A 12,500-nucleotide genomic window follows, 5' to 3' on the forward strand; every position below is an offset into this window, starting at 1 on the left:
AAATAAACAGTTAAGTTATGCATAAGAGGAATGTGTGCCGACATAGTTACTGACTTTAATCCAAAGAAAAGAAAAGAGAGGCGAGTAGGAAATTTATTACGCATGCATTACTTGTTCTTGCTATTAAACAACGAGAAACTGTAAAGAGTTTAATTTAAAGCAGGCTTATAAGGCATATTATGTGATCACAATGTACAACTAATTAAAGAACAGAAAGCAGTATAGTTCAATCAAACAACAAAAAAATAATCAATGAGGAGTGTCTCATTACCTGGCAAAGTCTTCGTTGGAACGTGACGTGTTGAGCAGGAACAAGGAACCCAGCTACAAATAAATTAATGGTAATCAATATCGGTGGATTGTTTGCGTGCGTGCGTCAGTTACAACTGAATGACCGTGACCGCTACAAAATAAATGTAAAAACAATACCGACATACACGCATGATGGAAATTTGTAATTGGCCCGAGGGAAGGAGTTGATACAACACAAGTTGCGTTGACAACGGGCAACGTGGGTAGGACAACTTTAAAATCAGAGTCCTGGGCAGGAATCAAACCTACGACCACAGGCAGACAACGCTAAGGATGCGAGAGCGCGTGACGTCACGCTATTTTGAGACAGTCAACTCGTCGAGGAAAATGTTCCATTAAAACTTTAAATCGCGTTGTTTCTTTTCGAAAACTCATTTTATGGACAGCTAGATAAATAAAGTTCACTCAGCTACTATTTTCTACGTTGTCCTGGATGATTTGATGGTTTTTTGGGACGCTTCGATTTCCTCTTCAGATCACACGCGTCGTCACATACGATATAAATAGTCTATTTGCAACGAGGTTATGCGCATGCCTTGCGCATGCATCAAATGGGATTCCTAACGAACCAATCAGGCAAAAGTCTCCATTGCTCATCATATTGCGAAAAGCAATGGAGACTTTTGCCTGATTGGTGCGTTAGGAATCCATTTGATGCATGCGCATAATCTCGTTGCAAGCAAGATGGTTGCCAGAAAAGAAGACAACAGGTCATCGAGCTTTCTCGGCAAAGGAAAAGAATCGATCGCTTGTTCTTTTTTTCTGGAAGATTCTAACTTTTAGCTGGTAGCCGCGTTTGCAAAGGCGGGAAATGATGAGGGGTTGCAAAACTTTCCTCCACCATGCGAAGGACTTTTTAGTGTTAGAAGAGTCTTAGAAGCTTGCGCGGCTCCCTTCGCCTATTGGCGAATAAGTTGAAAGCGTGCGAGTGATGTACCACTATAAAATTGGCTGTCGTGTTTGCGGCAAAAAACACGTTGTTTTGCCTTTCGTAAAAACAAACAAAAATCTTCTGTGTAGAGGCTTCTATTGTGCTGAAAAAACTGAGAAAACGCGCAGTCGACGAATTGAATCAAGACAGCGGGTCAAGTTGGTTTGAGCCATTAATTTTCTTGTTGTCAGTTTCATAAATATTTTGAGAGTAAGTTTACAAGTATGACAGAAATGTTGTTATTTGTTTATGTTCGGCAGGAAATGAAAGCTCTTCAAATGCAGTTAGAACTTTTACAACTGTAACAGCAACAATCGGTAAGCTTAAGTTATATGTAAGTTACTTAAGTTTGTGACTGGAAAGTATATATACATCCAAATACAGTAAAAACCCGCGTGTAAGAACCTACATTTTTCCAAGTTTGGCAAAGCAAGTTCTTATATTTGGGGGTAGTGATTGGCAATTTAGGCTAAAGTAGGTTCTTCATTAGGTTCCTAAGTTTTCAGTAGAAACCATTCCTGTACAAGCAGAAAAAATAGGCTTGGTCCTTTATGATACAGCATTTATTTATAACTGTCTTGTCATGAGCCTTGTGCAAGACTAACTAAAAAATTATATACACTATAAACAAACATTTTGCATACAAAATAAAATACTTAATGGAATAAGTAAAAAAATGCAAAAAAAAAGTCCTTTTGCTTTAATTTTCTGGTCACATTCATTTTATGATGGAACGACGTGCTGGTCAGGGCAAAAATATAGCTTTTTTTAGCTCAAACACGAGGCAACCGCGAAAACCACACTGAAGGAGTCCGTCCAGGCCTGTCATTAACTTCTTATCGAGAAGAAATCTGGACGTTTGCCTAAGCAAAATGTTTTAAATATGGTGTCATTAAGGGGTCAAAAAGCGCCTAGGCCACGCCCAGATTGATCCCTTTAAGGAGTTTTTAGTCCTTAAAAGGACCGGGATTCTGCTAACTTTGTTAAGACTCAGTTGAAAGACTTAAGTCTCAAGCTCCAGTCCAACCCGTCCTTGTCATCGAAGAATTGCCCAAGACGGATTTTTGCCCTAAAAAGGTCACCTAGAATTTTCGAGACCTTTTTTCTGGCTGAAATTTTCGAAAGGTAAGTTTTTATCCCTATAATTTTCGGATCACTAGACTTTCAGCTAGGAAATCCGAACAGATGAAAAATTTTTAGAGGATAAAAATATGCCTATATCTGCCGTTTAAATACTAAAATACGTTAAACAATGCTATGTTGAAGTGGTTTTGAACTACATTCTCGTTGGGTGCCCCTGATACTATACGGAAAGCTGCGGGTTTTTTCAGATCCGATGAGGTTCGTAACATCAGAATGAGTCACATCTCTATTGATGACAGGTACCTGACAATCAGAGTGGAGAAAAACAAGACAGACCAGGGAGATGAGGTTGTGATTGCCCAGTCAAGCAGTGGTGTCTGTCCAGTTTCGATACTCAAAAGATTACTTAAGCATGTTAGATATTAACCCCCAGTCTAACGAATTTATCCTTAGAAGTCTAGTCCAAACTAAGGGTGCGTTCGATTGACCGTATTCCGGAATACGAATACATGGAATATAAGTTATAAATCATTCGTTTTTAGGGAGATTCACATTTAAATTGTCAAACATCTGCTAAAATGCTATTTTAAACATATTTTTATTATCCTTGTGGCTTCGAAACGCGCCAAACATACCGTTTTAATCATCTCTCCACGTATTCTTATTCCGGAATAGGGTCAATCGAACTCGCCCTAAATCGTTTCATGAGCTAATTCCAAAATGATAAACCAATTTCGTACACGACGTAGTGTAGTAGAGCTGAAATATGTAAAATGCGGCCTTTGAATGAATATGAATTAACTGGTAATGAAATATTTCTTCGGCATGAGAGCAGTTGGGACTGGGCCTGTTCAGTGCATCATGGGACACGATGACAGTCATACAAGAGAGTTTTGTCACATGGAAGATCATTCTTGGCCAACGCCAGTACTATGAAGGTTTTTTTATTTCTTATTTTATTTTTTATTTCTCTACCACAGTTTAAATAGTAGTTCACACTCGTTTCAATTCTGTCTTAGCAGCGTGGCCTTCGTAGGATTGGCATTCAGAGCTTACTTGTTAAGTCATGCATGGATCCTACCCAGGTTTCCTGCCTTATTTTCCCCCCAACGGGGATTTTTTCCGGCAGGTTTCTCCTGGCCTCCGTCGGGGCAGTAGCTGTTTCTGTAAACTGCCGCCTAGCTCTGTAATTCTTAGGTAGGGATAGGGTTAGTTATCGAAGTTATCGTAGTGTAATCAAGTGTGATCACGACTGTACTGGTCTCAGCCGAGACTGCCCAAACAAACCCAATGGCTTTCTATTCATGTTGCGCACTGCATAGTGCACCTGAAATCTAGTAAATTTGTAATCTCAGATCTTTAAAGTGCGCTCGGTAATTGCTTTGGAGGCAAAGCAGATGGGTAGAGAAATTAAACAATCTGTTTTTTGTACTTGGTCTATCGACCACTTATTTATTTTTCTGAGAGTTTTACAATTTGTGGTTTTTTTTAGTGAATCCTAGGGTTTACAAATGGTTTCTAAACAAAGTCAAAATCCAATAGGTGTCAACACAAACTAAGGGAAAATCGCTGCACACGCAAGATTCGAGCGACCAATGCCAATAACATCAGAGACAAACTGTTTCAGCTACAGAAATCTTAAGTGGCTAGCGGCTTGGTGGATATTCAACGAGGCTGGACATCCTGCGAGCATTAAGTCTAAGCACCCATTTCAAATAGCGCTGATAAACAGCTTTTAACTCTAAGCACCCACTTTAAAATGGTTAGCTTTCAATAACTCTGTGACTTGCATTGCATGTTGACTAGCATGGCTCGCTGGCTCACATTCAATCAACAACAACATAACGAAGTCTCAAACTGTGGGGCTAAAAGAACATCGGTATTTAATTTAATAATTGAAAATTATATAGCGCATTTTTCATGCCGAACATGGTCAAATGCGCATTACAATTTAATAAAATAAATAAAATTAAATGAAATTACAAGCAGTGATGATTAAAAATAAATTAATGTATAGATAATAACAATAATAATAATGATAATAATAATAATATAATATTTGACGAATTAAAATGTATAAGAATTACAAATTAAAAGCTTGTTTAAAAAGATGTGTTTTGAGCTGGCACTTAAAACTTGAAAGAGAGTCAAGGCTAGATATTTTACAGGGCAGATTGTTCCAAAGCCTAGGGGCTGCGTAACAAAAAGCTCTTCCTCCAAGTGTTGAGAGTATCTTGCCACTAGGAGTCTCAAGCATAATTCTTTCGCTAGATCGGAGTAAGTATCTAGTTGATGATTTCCGACTAATCAATTTACAGATATAGTCAGGTGCCATGCCGTGAATAGCTTTAAAGGTAAAGAGCAGAATTTTAAATTCAATGCGGTACTTAATTGGAAGCCAGTGAAGCTGATATAAGACTGGTGTAATATGACTGAACTCCGGTTCCTTGAAAATTAGTCTCGCAGCTGCATTCTGAACTCTTTGTAACTTTTCAATTTGTACTTGTGGAAGTCCATAGAGTAAGCTGTTACAGTAATCTAATCGGCTTGACACAAACGCATGAATTAAGGTCTCGGTGGATTTACGCGATAAATGTTTTCTTATTCGCATAATGTTATGAAGATAACAGAATGATGTATTACAAATTTTGTTTACGTGGGAGTTCATCGACATCTTGTCGTCAATAAAAACACCGAGATTTTTCACAACTGACGATCTCATTACATCAGAATCGCCCACGGTAATCGAAGAAATATTAACTTTAGTTAACTGTTGTCGGGTTCCTATGATAAGAAATTCCGTTTTTTCATCATTGAGAAGGAGTTTGTCATGTTCCATCCACAAGCGTATGTCCTTTATACAATTTTGCATGGCAAATGTAGCATCTTGTTGGTTAGACAACACGTCAGGCCTGAAGGAAAGATATAATTGTGAATCATCCGCATAGCAATGAGAGTTTGGAAGATGTCTTCAATTACATGGAATAGTTTTGAAGAGTAGATTATATATCATAGGGGACCTAGACAGGATCCTTGTAGAACACCCCAATCAACAGAGCAACTGTCAGAGAGAGCACCGGGAATAGAAACACGTTGTCGTCTGGCCATCAAGTAAGAGGTAAACCAATCCAATGGTGCTCCAGAAATTCCAAATGAAGTTTGAAGTCTACGCAGAAGTAAACTATGATCGACTGCATCAAAGGCTGCGCTCAAGTCTAATAAGACAAGTAGAACAGCATGCTGAGAATTCATTTTCATCAGAATATCGTTAGTAACTTTCAAAAGTGCCGTTTCTGTACTATGGTTCTTTCTGTACGCAGATTGTAGCGAAGGGTAAAGATCGTGTTTTTTCATATGATTGTCAATTTGAATAAACACAGCTTTTTCAGTTGCTTTTGAAATGAAGGAAAGATTGCTTACAGGCCGGTAATTCTTGAAAACAGTGTCGAGACCAGCCTTCTTAAGAGTTGGCAAAACTAAGGCTTCTCTCCATGCTGAGGGAAAATAACCACTATCAAGTGAAATGTTTATCATTTTAGTTATCACTGGTAGAAGGACATCGATACATTTGACTAACAGAGGTGTGGGTATCGGGTCAAGAGCAGACGATTTCTTAGCCAGATTCATAATAATGCTATGAGCTTCTTCTTCTGTGATTGCTTGGAAACTGCTAAATGAGGGACATTGTGGATCCATAATGGGAGAACAATCTTGACAATCTTCAGCTGTACACTCTTTGAATTTGGATCTTATATTACTGATCTTCTCGACGAAGAAGTTAGCCATCTCATTTGCAAGCATCGTTTTACTAAAATGAGGAGGAAGTGGAACCTCACAGTTTTTATTTAATAATTGTTTTGAGACCCTGAAGAGCTTTCCTTGATCCGAACTGTTTTCTTGTATGAGGTTCTGATAAAAATCAAAGCGCGCCTTTTTCATCAAATTTGTAGCGAAGTTTCTTGCAGATTTGTATGCAGTTAGGTCATGTATGGAGTTTGATAAACGCCATTTCTTTTCTGCTTTTCTTCGCATCCTTTCTTTTCTGCTTTTCTTCGTATCAACAGAATAGAGACATTATGAAACTGAAAAGAAATACCAAACGATTGTGCTCGAAAATAAAAAAAACTTTGCGGTGATCGAAAATGATTAATTGACGAGACGCCGACACACTACACGTCATTGTTAATTTTATGGTATATAACGAATTGTAATCACACAAGTTAATAGGGAGCTTAAAGGGGCTAGGTCACGCTATTTTAGGCATTTTCAGCACTGATCGAATGGTCATAGAATTAACTAAAATATCAAAATAACTGTTCAAAACTATAGAAGAACTCTAACAAAACACAGGGAAGCCAAGAAGGGACATGGATGGACAAAACTGGAGAGGATTGAAATGGATTGAGTTTGGGTAAATTTGAAAAACGTCGGCCCACCTTTTTTCAAATTTATATCAGTCTATATCAAAATGTCATTTACAAAGCTTGAAAATCATTCTCAGTTGTTATGTGGCCGTGATTTTGCAAATGAAAGACTCTTGCTCTGCCAATATGACGTTTAGAGCTCATAATTAACAAAATTAAACAAAATTACCTAAAATAGCGTGACCTAGCCCCTTTAAGCACGCACGTTTTTGAGACGCGAACGGCAACCGGAAGAGAAAATTTAACATGCCAGGGCAGTGGTATCACCCAGATTTTTATACTAATCATCTCTAATTGAGAAAAGATACTTAGCAATGTGAATGTGGTTGTGTGAAGACAAGTTAAAAGCGAAAACAGCTCACTTCCGGTTGTCGTCCGCGTCTCAAAAACGCGCGTCCTTAAGCTCGCTAAGCTCACTTAGTCCAACGGCGCGTAAGCAACTGGAAGGAGGTTTTAATGAGGTACAAGACATGTAGGTATACGAAGGCCTTTTTTTAATTGATATATATAATTATCTATTTATTAATAAGATGCAAGGACTGAGTTAAATGTTTAACGTATCAGGTTTGTGCCCATCAGCGTCAGAAAAAGGTTTATTTTCAAACCAGGTTTTGCGGGAAAGTAAACAATATGATTAAATTAACTAACTCAATGTCTTGATTAAGACTATTTGTGTACTGTACTGGAATTTGATTTAGCATTCACATTTAAATAATATGGAAATACCTGGAAAAATTTTTTTAAATATATAAACATCAATGAAAAACCAAGTGAGCTTTCGCGCGCAAACATGATAATCTTAACACGTGAAAATATCGCTGTTGCTATGGTCACATAAAAAAATCGGGCCTTCTGATGCCTGTCGTGAAATGATCTCTTATTTCATTGGTGTTTATATAATAAATAGAATATTACATGACCGCTTGTAGATACGAAATTTCTCTTCTCGTGTTGAAAAATTTTTAACTTATTCGCTGCGCTCGCTCATGAAATATTTTTCAACACGAGACAAGAAATTCTGTATCTCCAAGCGGCTATGTAATATCTTCTATATTCCCAAGGTTTGAATTGGGTACAACATTGATTTAGCCGATTAGGCCCATTTATTTCGTGGACTCAAAGCAGTACATACATCAGTATTACAAAATGGAAGTTACATTCCTGAACTGCAATAAAACATAACACCTTTATCTTCATCAAATTGTTGTTAAGGGTGGAAAATCTCTTTTTGCAACCATGTCCTCAATTGTTCCTTCTATGGTAGCGTTCTTCTCCAGTTTCCCAGAAGTCGAAAAGGGATCAGATATTCACTAAGAAACAGTGACTTCAATATCCATATTTTTAACACTATTAACTACGGAAGCATTCTTTGAGATATCAGGACCTCACAAACTAGCTGGTCATATACGACGCATTCCCCCGACGCGTGTGATGGTCTACCATGTGTATTTTGGGAGATGTGATGCAACGAAATCGAAATTAATTATTTCACGTGAAATTAATGTACATATAAAACGGTGTCCTAGCTGGAGACTTTTGAACAACTGACTTTGTTTTGCGAGCAGAAAATTTATTTAACAAGATCGTTTTTTGGTGTGTTATAGATTGTGTGACACAGGAACCTGCATTATATTAATGTTCTGTTAAAGACTTGCCTGTACGTAGAGTAGCCGAAATTTGTCATATTGATCAAGGAAGTGTATATAGAATAGCAAAAGAACCGTTTGTTTTCTCAAAACATTGTAAGGAAAGTGTTCAGAGTGGCCCAAGCCCCAAATTGAGAAGCCGGCAGACAAGACTGCTTCTAAGAACGGTAGTCCGTCTATGAGAAAGAGAAGGGATTTTACTTCACTTGTAAGCGGCTATTGGAAGAGGCAGGAATCTCACAAAGGAAGTGTCCGTAATTATAAGAGCAGTATCCCTTCACCACAACGAGTCACCAAAATTGAATGGGTCTAAAATGGTAAAACCGTAATTCGTACTAAAAATGCAGCGGTGTAAATTGTGAGCTAATAAACCGGGACACTGAAAAAACGCAGACTGCAGACTGTGCAGACCGTCTGTAAAATGAAAATTCTGTTAGCCTGAATTGGGCCTAAATGACATTCTGTTAGCCTAATTAGGCCTTAATAACATTCAGGTTAGCCTGTTTACGGTTAGCTGTAAATAATAGTGAGGGTAACGCCATATTTTACCCCTGGTCTGCACGGTCTGCACAGTCTGCAGTCTGCGTTTTGGCGTGACAGTAATAAACCAGAGTTATATAAGTTTTACGCTTAACCTGCCTAGTGGGACCTGTTTTCAAGTAGCTTTTTACCGATTTGTGCATGGTGACGTTCTCAATTTCTTATAAAATTGTTTAAGGATAATTTAACTAATGACTACCAGTGACTGGGTATATATATGTAAATGAAAATTTTGCACTTTTATTTATCTACAGATAGTTAATAAAAGTTCGCCAAAAAGTTTATCAATATACTTTTATTATATACCGAAGATTTCGCAGTAATTTAAATCTCATTAACTGCGAAAGATTTTCCCCCACAAATATTGGAGCCAAAAATTTCGCAGTTATCAAAATGTCATTAACGGCGAACGATTTCCCACTGAATGTATGTTGGAATCACAAATTTTGCAGTTATTGAAATGTCAGTAGCGGCGAAACGTTTCCCCCTAAATATATATTAGAACCACAGATTTCGTAGTAAATGAAATGTCACTAACGGCGAGTTCGTTCTCGCTCCCTATCAAGCACACCTACAGAGAAACACCAAAGATTTGTACGTGGATATCACATACACAAATAACAATGGATTTCCAGACCTTTATTACTGAACATGGTTGCTTTTAACTAAATTACCATGGCGCCGAGTTTAACGCGGTTGCGAGAGTTCTTTTGAATAAACAAGACAGCGATGCCTACGCAATAGCTATTCGTGAAATATTTACCCACATTACTAAAATACACCCGTCGTTTAAAAATGGGCAGACTCTTCGGCAGATCATGGTAGATTTTGATCAAGCAGAATATAACGGCTTGGAAAGAAGTATCGGAGCGGAACTCTGCGAGAAAAGTTTGCGCGGGTGTACTGTGCACTGGAAAACGTCTGCTAATCGAGTAAGTGATATTGTTACAAAATGCAAAGAGGAATATAAAATCTTTCGCTACATTGGACATGCCATACAAGATCTAACGAATCAAACAGACGTCAAGTTGGCTTTCGACGTCCTTTGTGGTGTAAAGAATATAACCGAGGCGAAACATCTCTTTCCACCTGATCTAGCTGCTAATTGTAATCAACAAACCAATGCCCATTGGTCTCAGTCAGCGCTTTGGGTGAGGTGGTGGATAAGAGAGAGAATTCTGAAAACGTTTTGTAAGGCCTACACTTTACGAGATAACGAAGAGTGGGACGCGGCACCCAATACTAACAATGCCGTCGAGTCCCTAAATAGTCAGTCATTTGGTGAAGGATGTAGTAACATTACGATGCTCATGAAGAATATTTACTACATGGAAGACAGGTTACATGCCGTCAAAATTGTCGCAAGTGAGCAAAACATTAATGCAAGTTACGAGAATAACAACCAAGTAGCAAAGGAAAAGAAAATAAAAAAGAGAAAGCGATCTCGATTAAGTTTGAGAGGAGCAAACAGTCCGCTAAATGAAAGCGAAGCCCAAGTGGAACAAACACCTCCCGATAGGAGAGCGAGGTTAGACAAACGACCATCAAAACGGAAATTACACGTAGGAGAAATGATGATTGGGACACACGGGTTGAAGTAGAGTACGAAGAGAATGTTGACGGAGTTGCAAAGAATCTTGGATGGATAAAGGGCACGATTAACCGCTTACTAACCGAGCGCGAGGGCCGTACTGGGGAATATTGGCCCGAGGTCGTTTAGCTCGGTCCGTACTGCCACGACCGTGGGCCAATGTTCCCCAGTACGGCCCGAGCAAGCTCGGTTAGTAAGTTGTTTATTATATGGCACTCTGTTTCTGATAGTAAAATGCACTTCCGGTGCAATCAATCTTTTTAGCTTTTTATCTTTTAGCTTTTTATCTTTCAATCTTTTTAGCTTCTTTTGGTAGTTTCACTGTGAACAATGACAATATTCACAGTTTTTTTTTTCGCTGTTTTGGTTGCAAATTATGAATTTGCCGGCTTTGCTCCAAAACAAAAATATACGGCTTGGCCCGTTTCCATGGAAATGGTCCGTACTACAAAATCCCGACCGAGAAAGAACCAATGAGAGCGCTGGGATTTGCCCAAGACTGGCTTTGCCATATAATAATATAATAATATGGATGACGATAAATTGAACGGGTACTTTGTTCAATTTCCGGATGATGTAGATTGGATAAAAACTCTAAACAGCAGGGACGTGAGAATAATCAAGTAGACATTCGTGCAAAAGAAAATTCACTTGAAAACAATCAATCAGTTACAGAAACTGCCACAGCTGTAGCTATAATTTTGAGACGACTGACATCCAGTTTTGTACTCATGTTACTTGTCTTACTGACTTGATATACCCAGACAAACCGTGTAAATGAATAAGAAAATAGACTTAAGATCACGAGGTTTTCAAACAATTCAATGACTTTTTGGCATAAACAGAGACCGCTGGTCGGAGTTGTTCGAAGCCCAAAATCAATACTTACTAACTGTAGTTAACCTGGATATTGAAGCTAATACATGTTATGAAACATAGAAAACAAGTTCCCAGAAACGAATGTTGGTTTTTGTTTGTAAGATTAACGTTCAGTTTAGCTGCTCTGAAAAAAGAAAAAAAAAAGAGTATACCTTGCAATGAAGTGCCATAAGCATATACGATTCTACGTCATAGACCAATTTCATTTTTATGATTACGTTTTATGGTTCGGGTTGTCTAAAAAAGTCGTTAGCAGCTGTTTTATATGTTTTTGTAGTCGGTTTAGATTGCTAGCCAGTGCATAGGCGATTACAATTAAATACCTGTAAATAAAACTTCTATAAATGCGAATAATACTCGATATGGGATATTGTGATCTAATGAAAGGCCTGCACTGCTGCGAGATATTCCCTCTATTCATTGTTATTGGCTACTTCGCTATTAATGAAATTTCAATAACTGCGAAATATTCTCTCTATTCTATTATTGCGAGTGTCTACTTTGCTGCTAATGAAATTTCATTAACGGCAAAATATCTTCGCTAGTCTATTATTGTGATTGGCTACTTCGCCGTTAATGAAATTTAAATAACTGCAAAAGATTCTCTCTATTCTATTGGTGGTTTTCACTCACGTGATCAACAGCCATGTTTTTCAACGAAAACAAAAGGAAGCGTTTGCATAATAATAGAGTTAAATTCCCGGAGGATTTGGTCGGGGCACCAAAATGGCTGCCTTTTCTTTCTTTTGGGCACCAACATGGCGGCCGTGACGTCATGTGAAAACCGAGAATTATAACGATTGCTTACTTCGCCGTTAATTAACAATTATTGGACGAGGTTGAGCATGTTAGCGATAATTATCAAGGCCAAAGTTTGTGTTATCTGCTGAAGCCGAAGGCTGAGGCGGATAACACAAACTGAGGCCTTGATAATTATCGTTAACATGCGAAAATCGAATTCAATAATTGTTTTATTATGCATATTCCTGAGCTGAGCTCCGCCATGACAAAACTGATCGAACTGCTGGTTAGTGTGTTAGGTGACGTCACTTCTGCATGCATAAAACTATTGTCTGTAGGTATGACGTCAATTC

General features: G+C 38.2%; 1 long non-coding RNA gene across 1 annotated transcript in view; it reads left to right on the forward strand.

Annotated features, from left to right (window-relative positions):
• The window catches only part of LOC137969630 (uncharacterized), a 159,357-nt gene extending 156,391 nt beyond the window's left edge, over positions 1–2,966 (forward strand). The window contains exons 3-4 of the long non-coding RNA XR_011116703.1: positions 1,504–1,560; positions 2,626–2,966. This is a non-coding gene — a long non-coding RNA (uncharacterized lncRNA). The remainder of the gene's footprint in view (positions 1–1,503; positions 1,561–2,625) is intronic.
• The last annotated feature ends 9,534 nt before the right edge of the window (positions 2,967–12,500 follow it).

This window comes from Montipora foliosa, chromosome 9 (genome assembly GCF_036669935.1).
Source record: "Montipora foliosa isolate CH-2021 chromosome 9, ASM3666993v2, whole genome shotgun sequence".
Taxonomy (NCBI): domain Eukaryota; kingdom Metazoa; phylum Cnidaria; class Anthozoa; order Scleractinia; family Acroporidae; genus Montipora; species Montipora foliosa.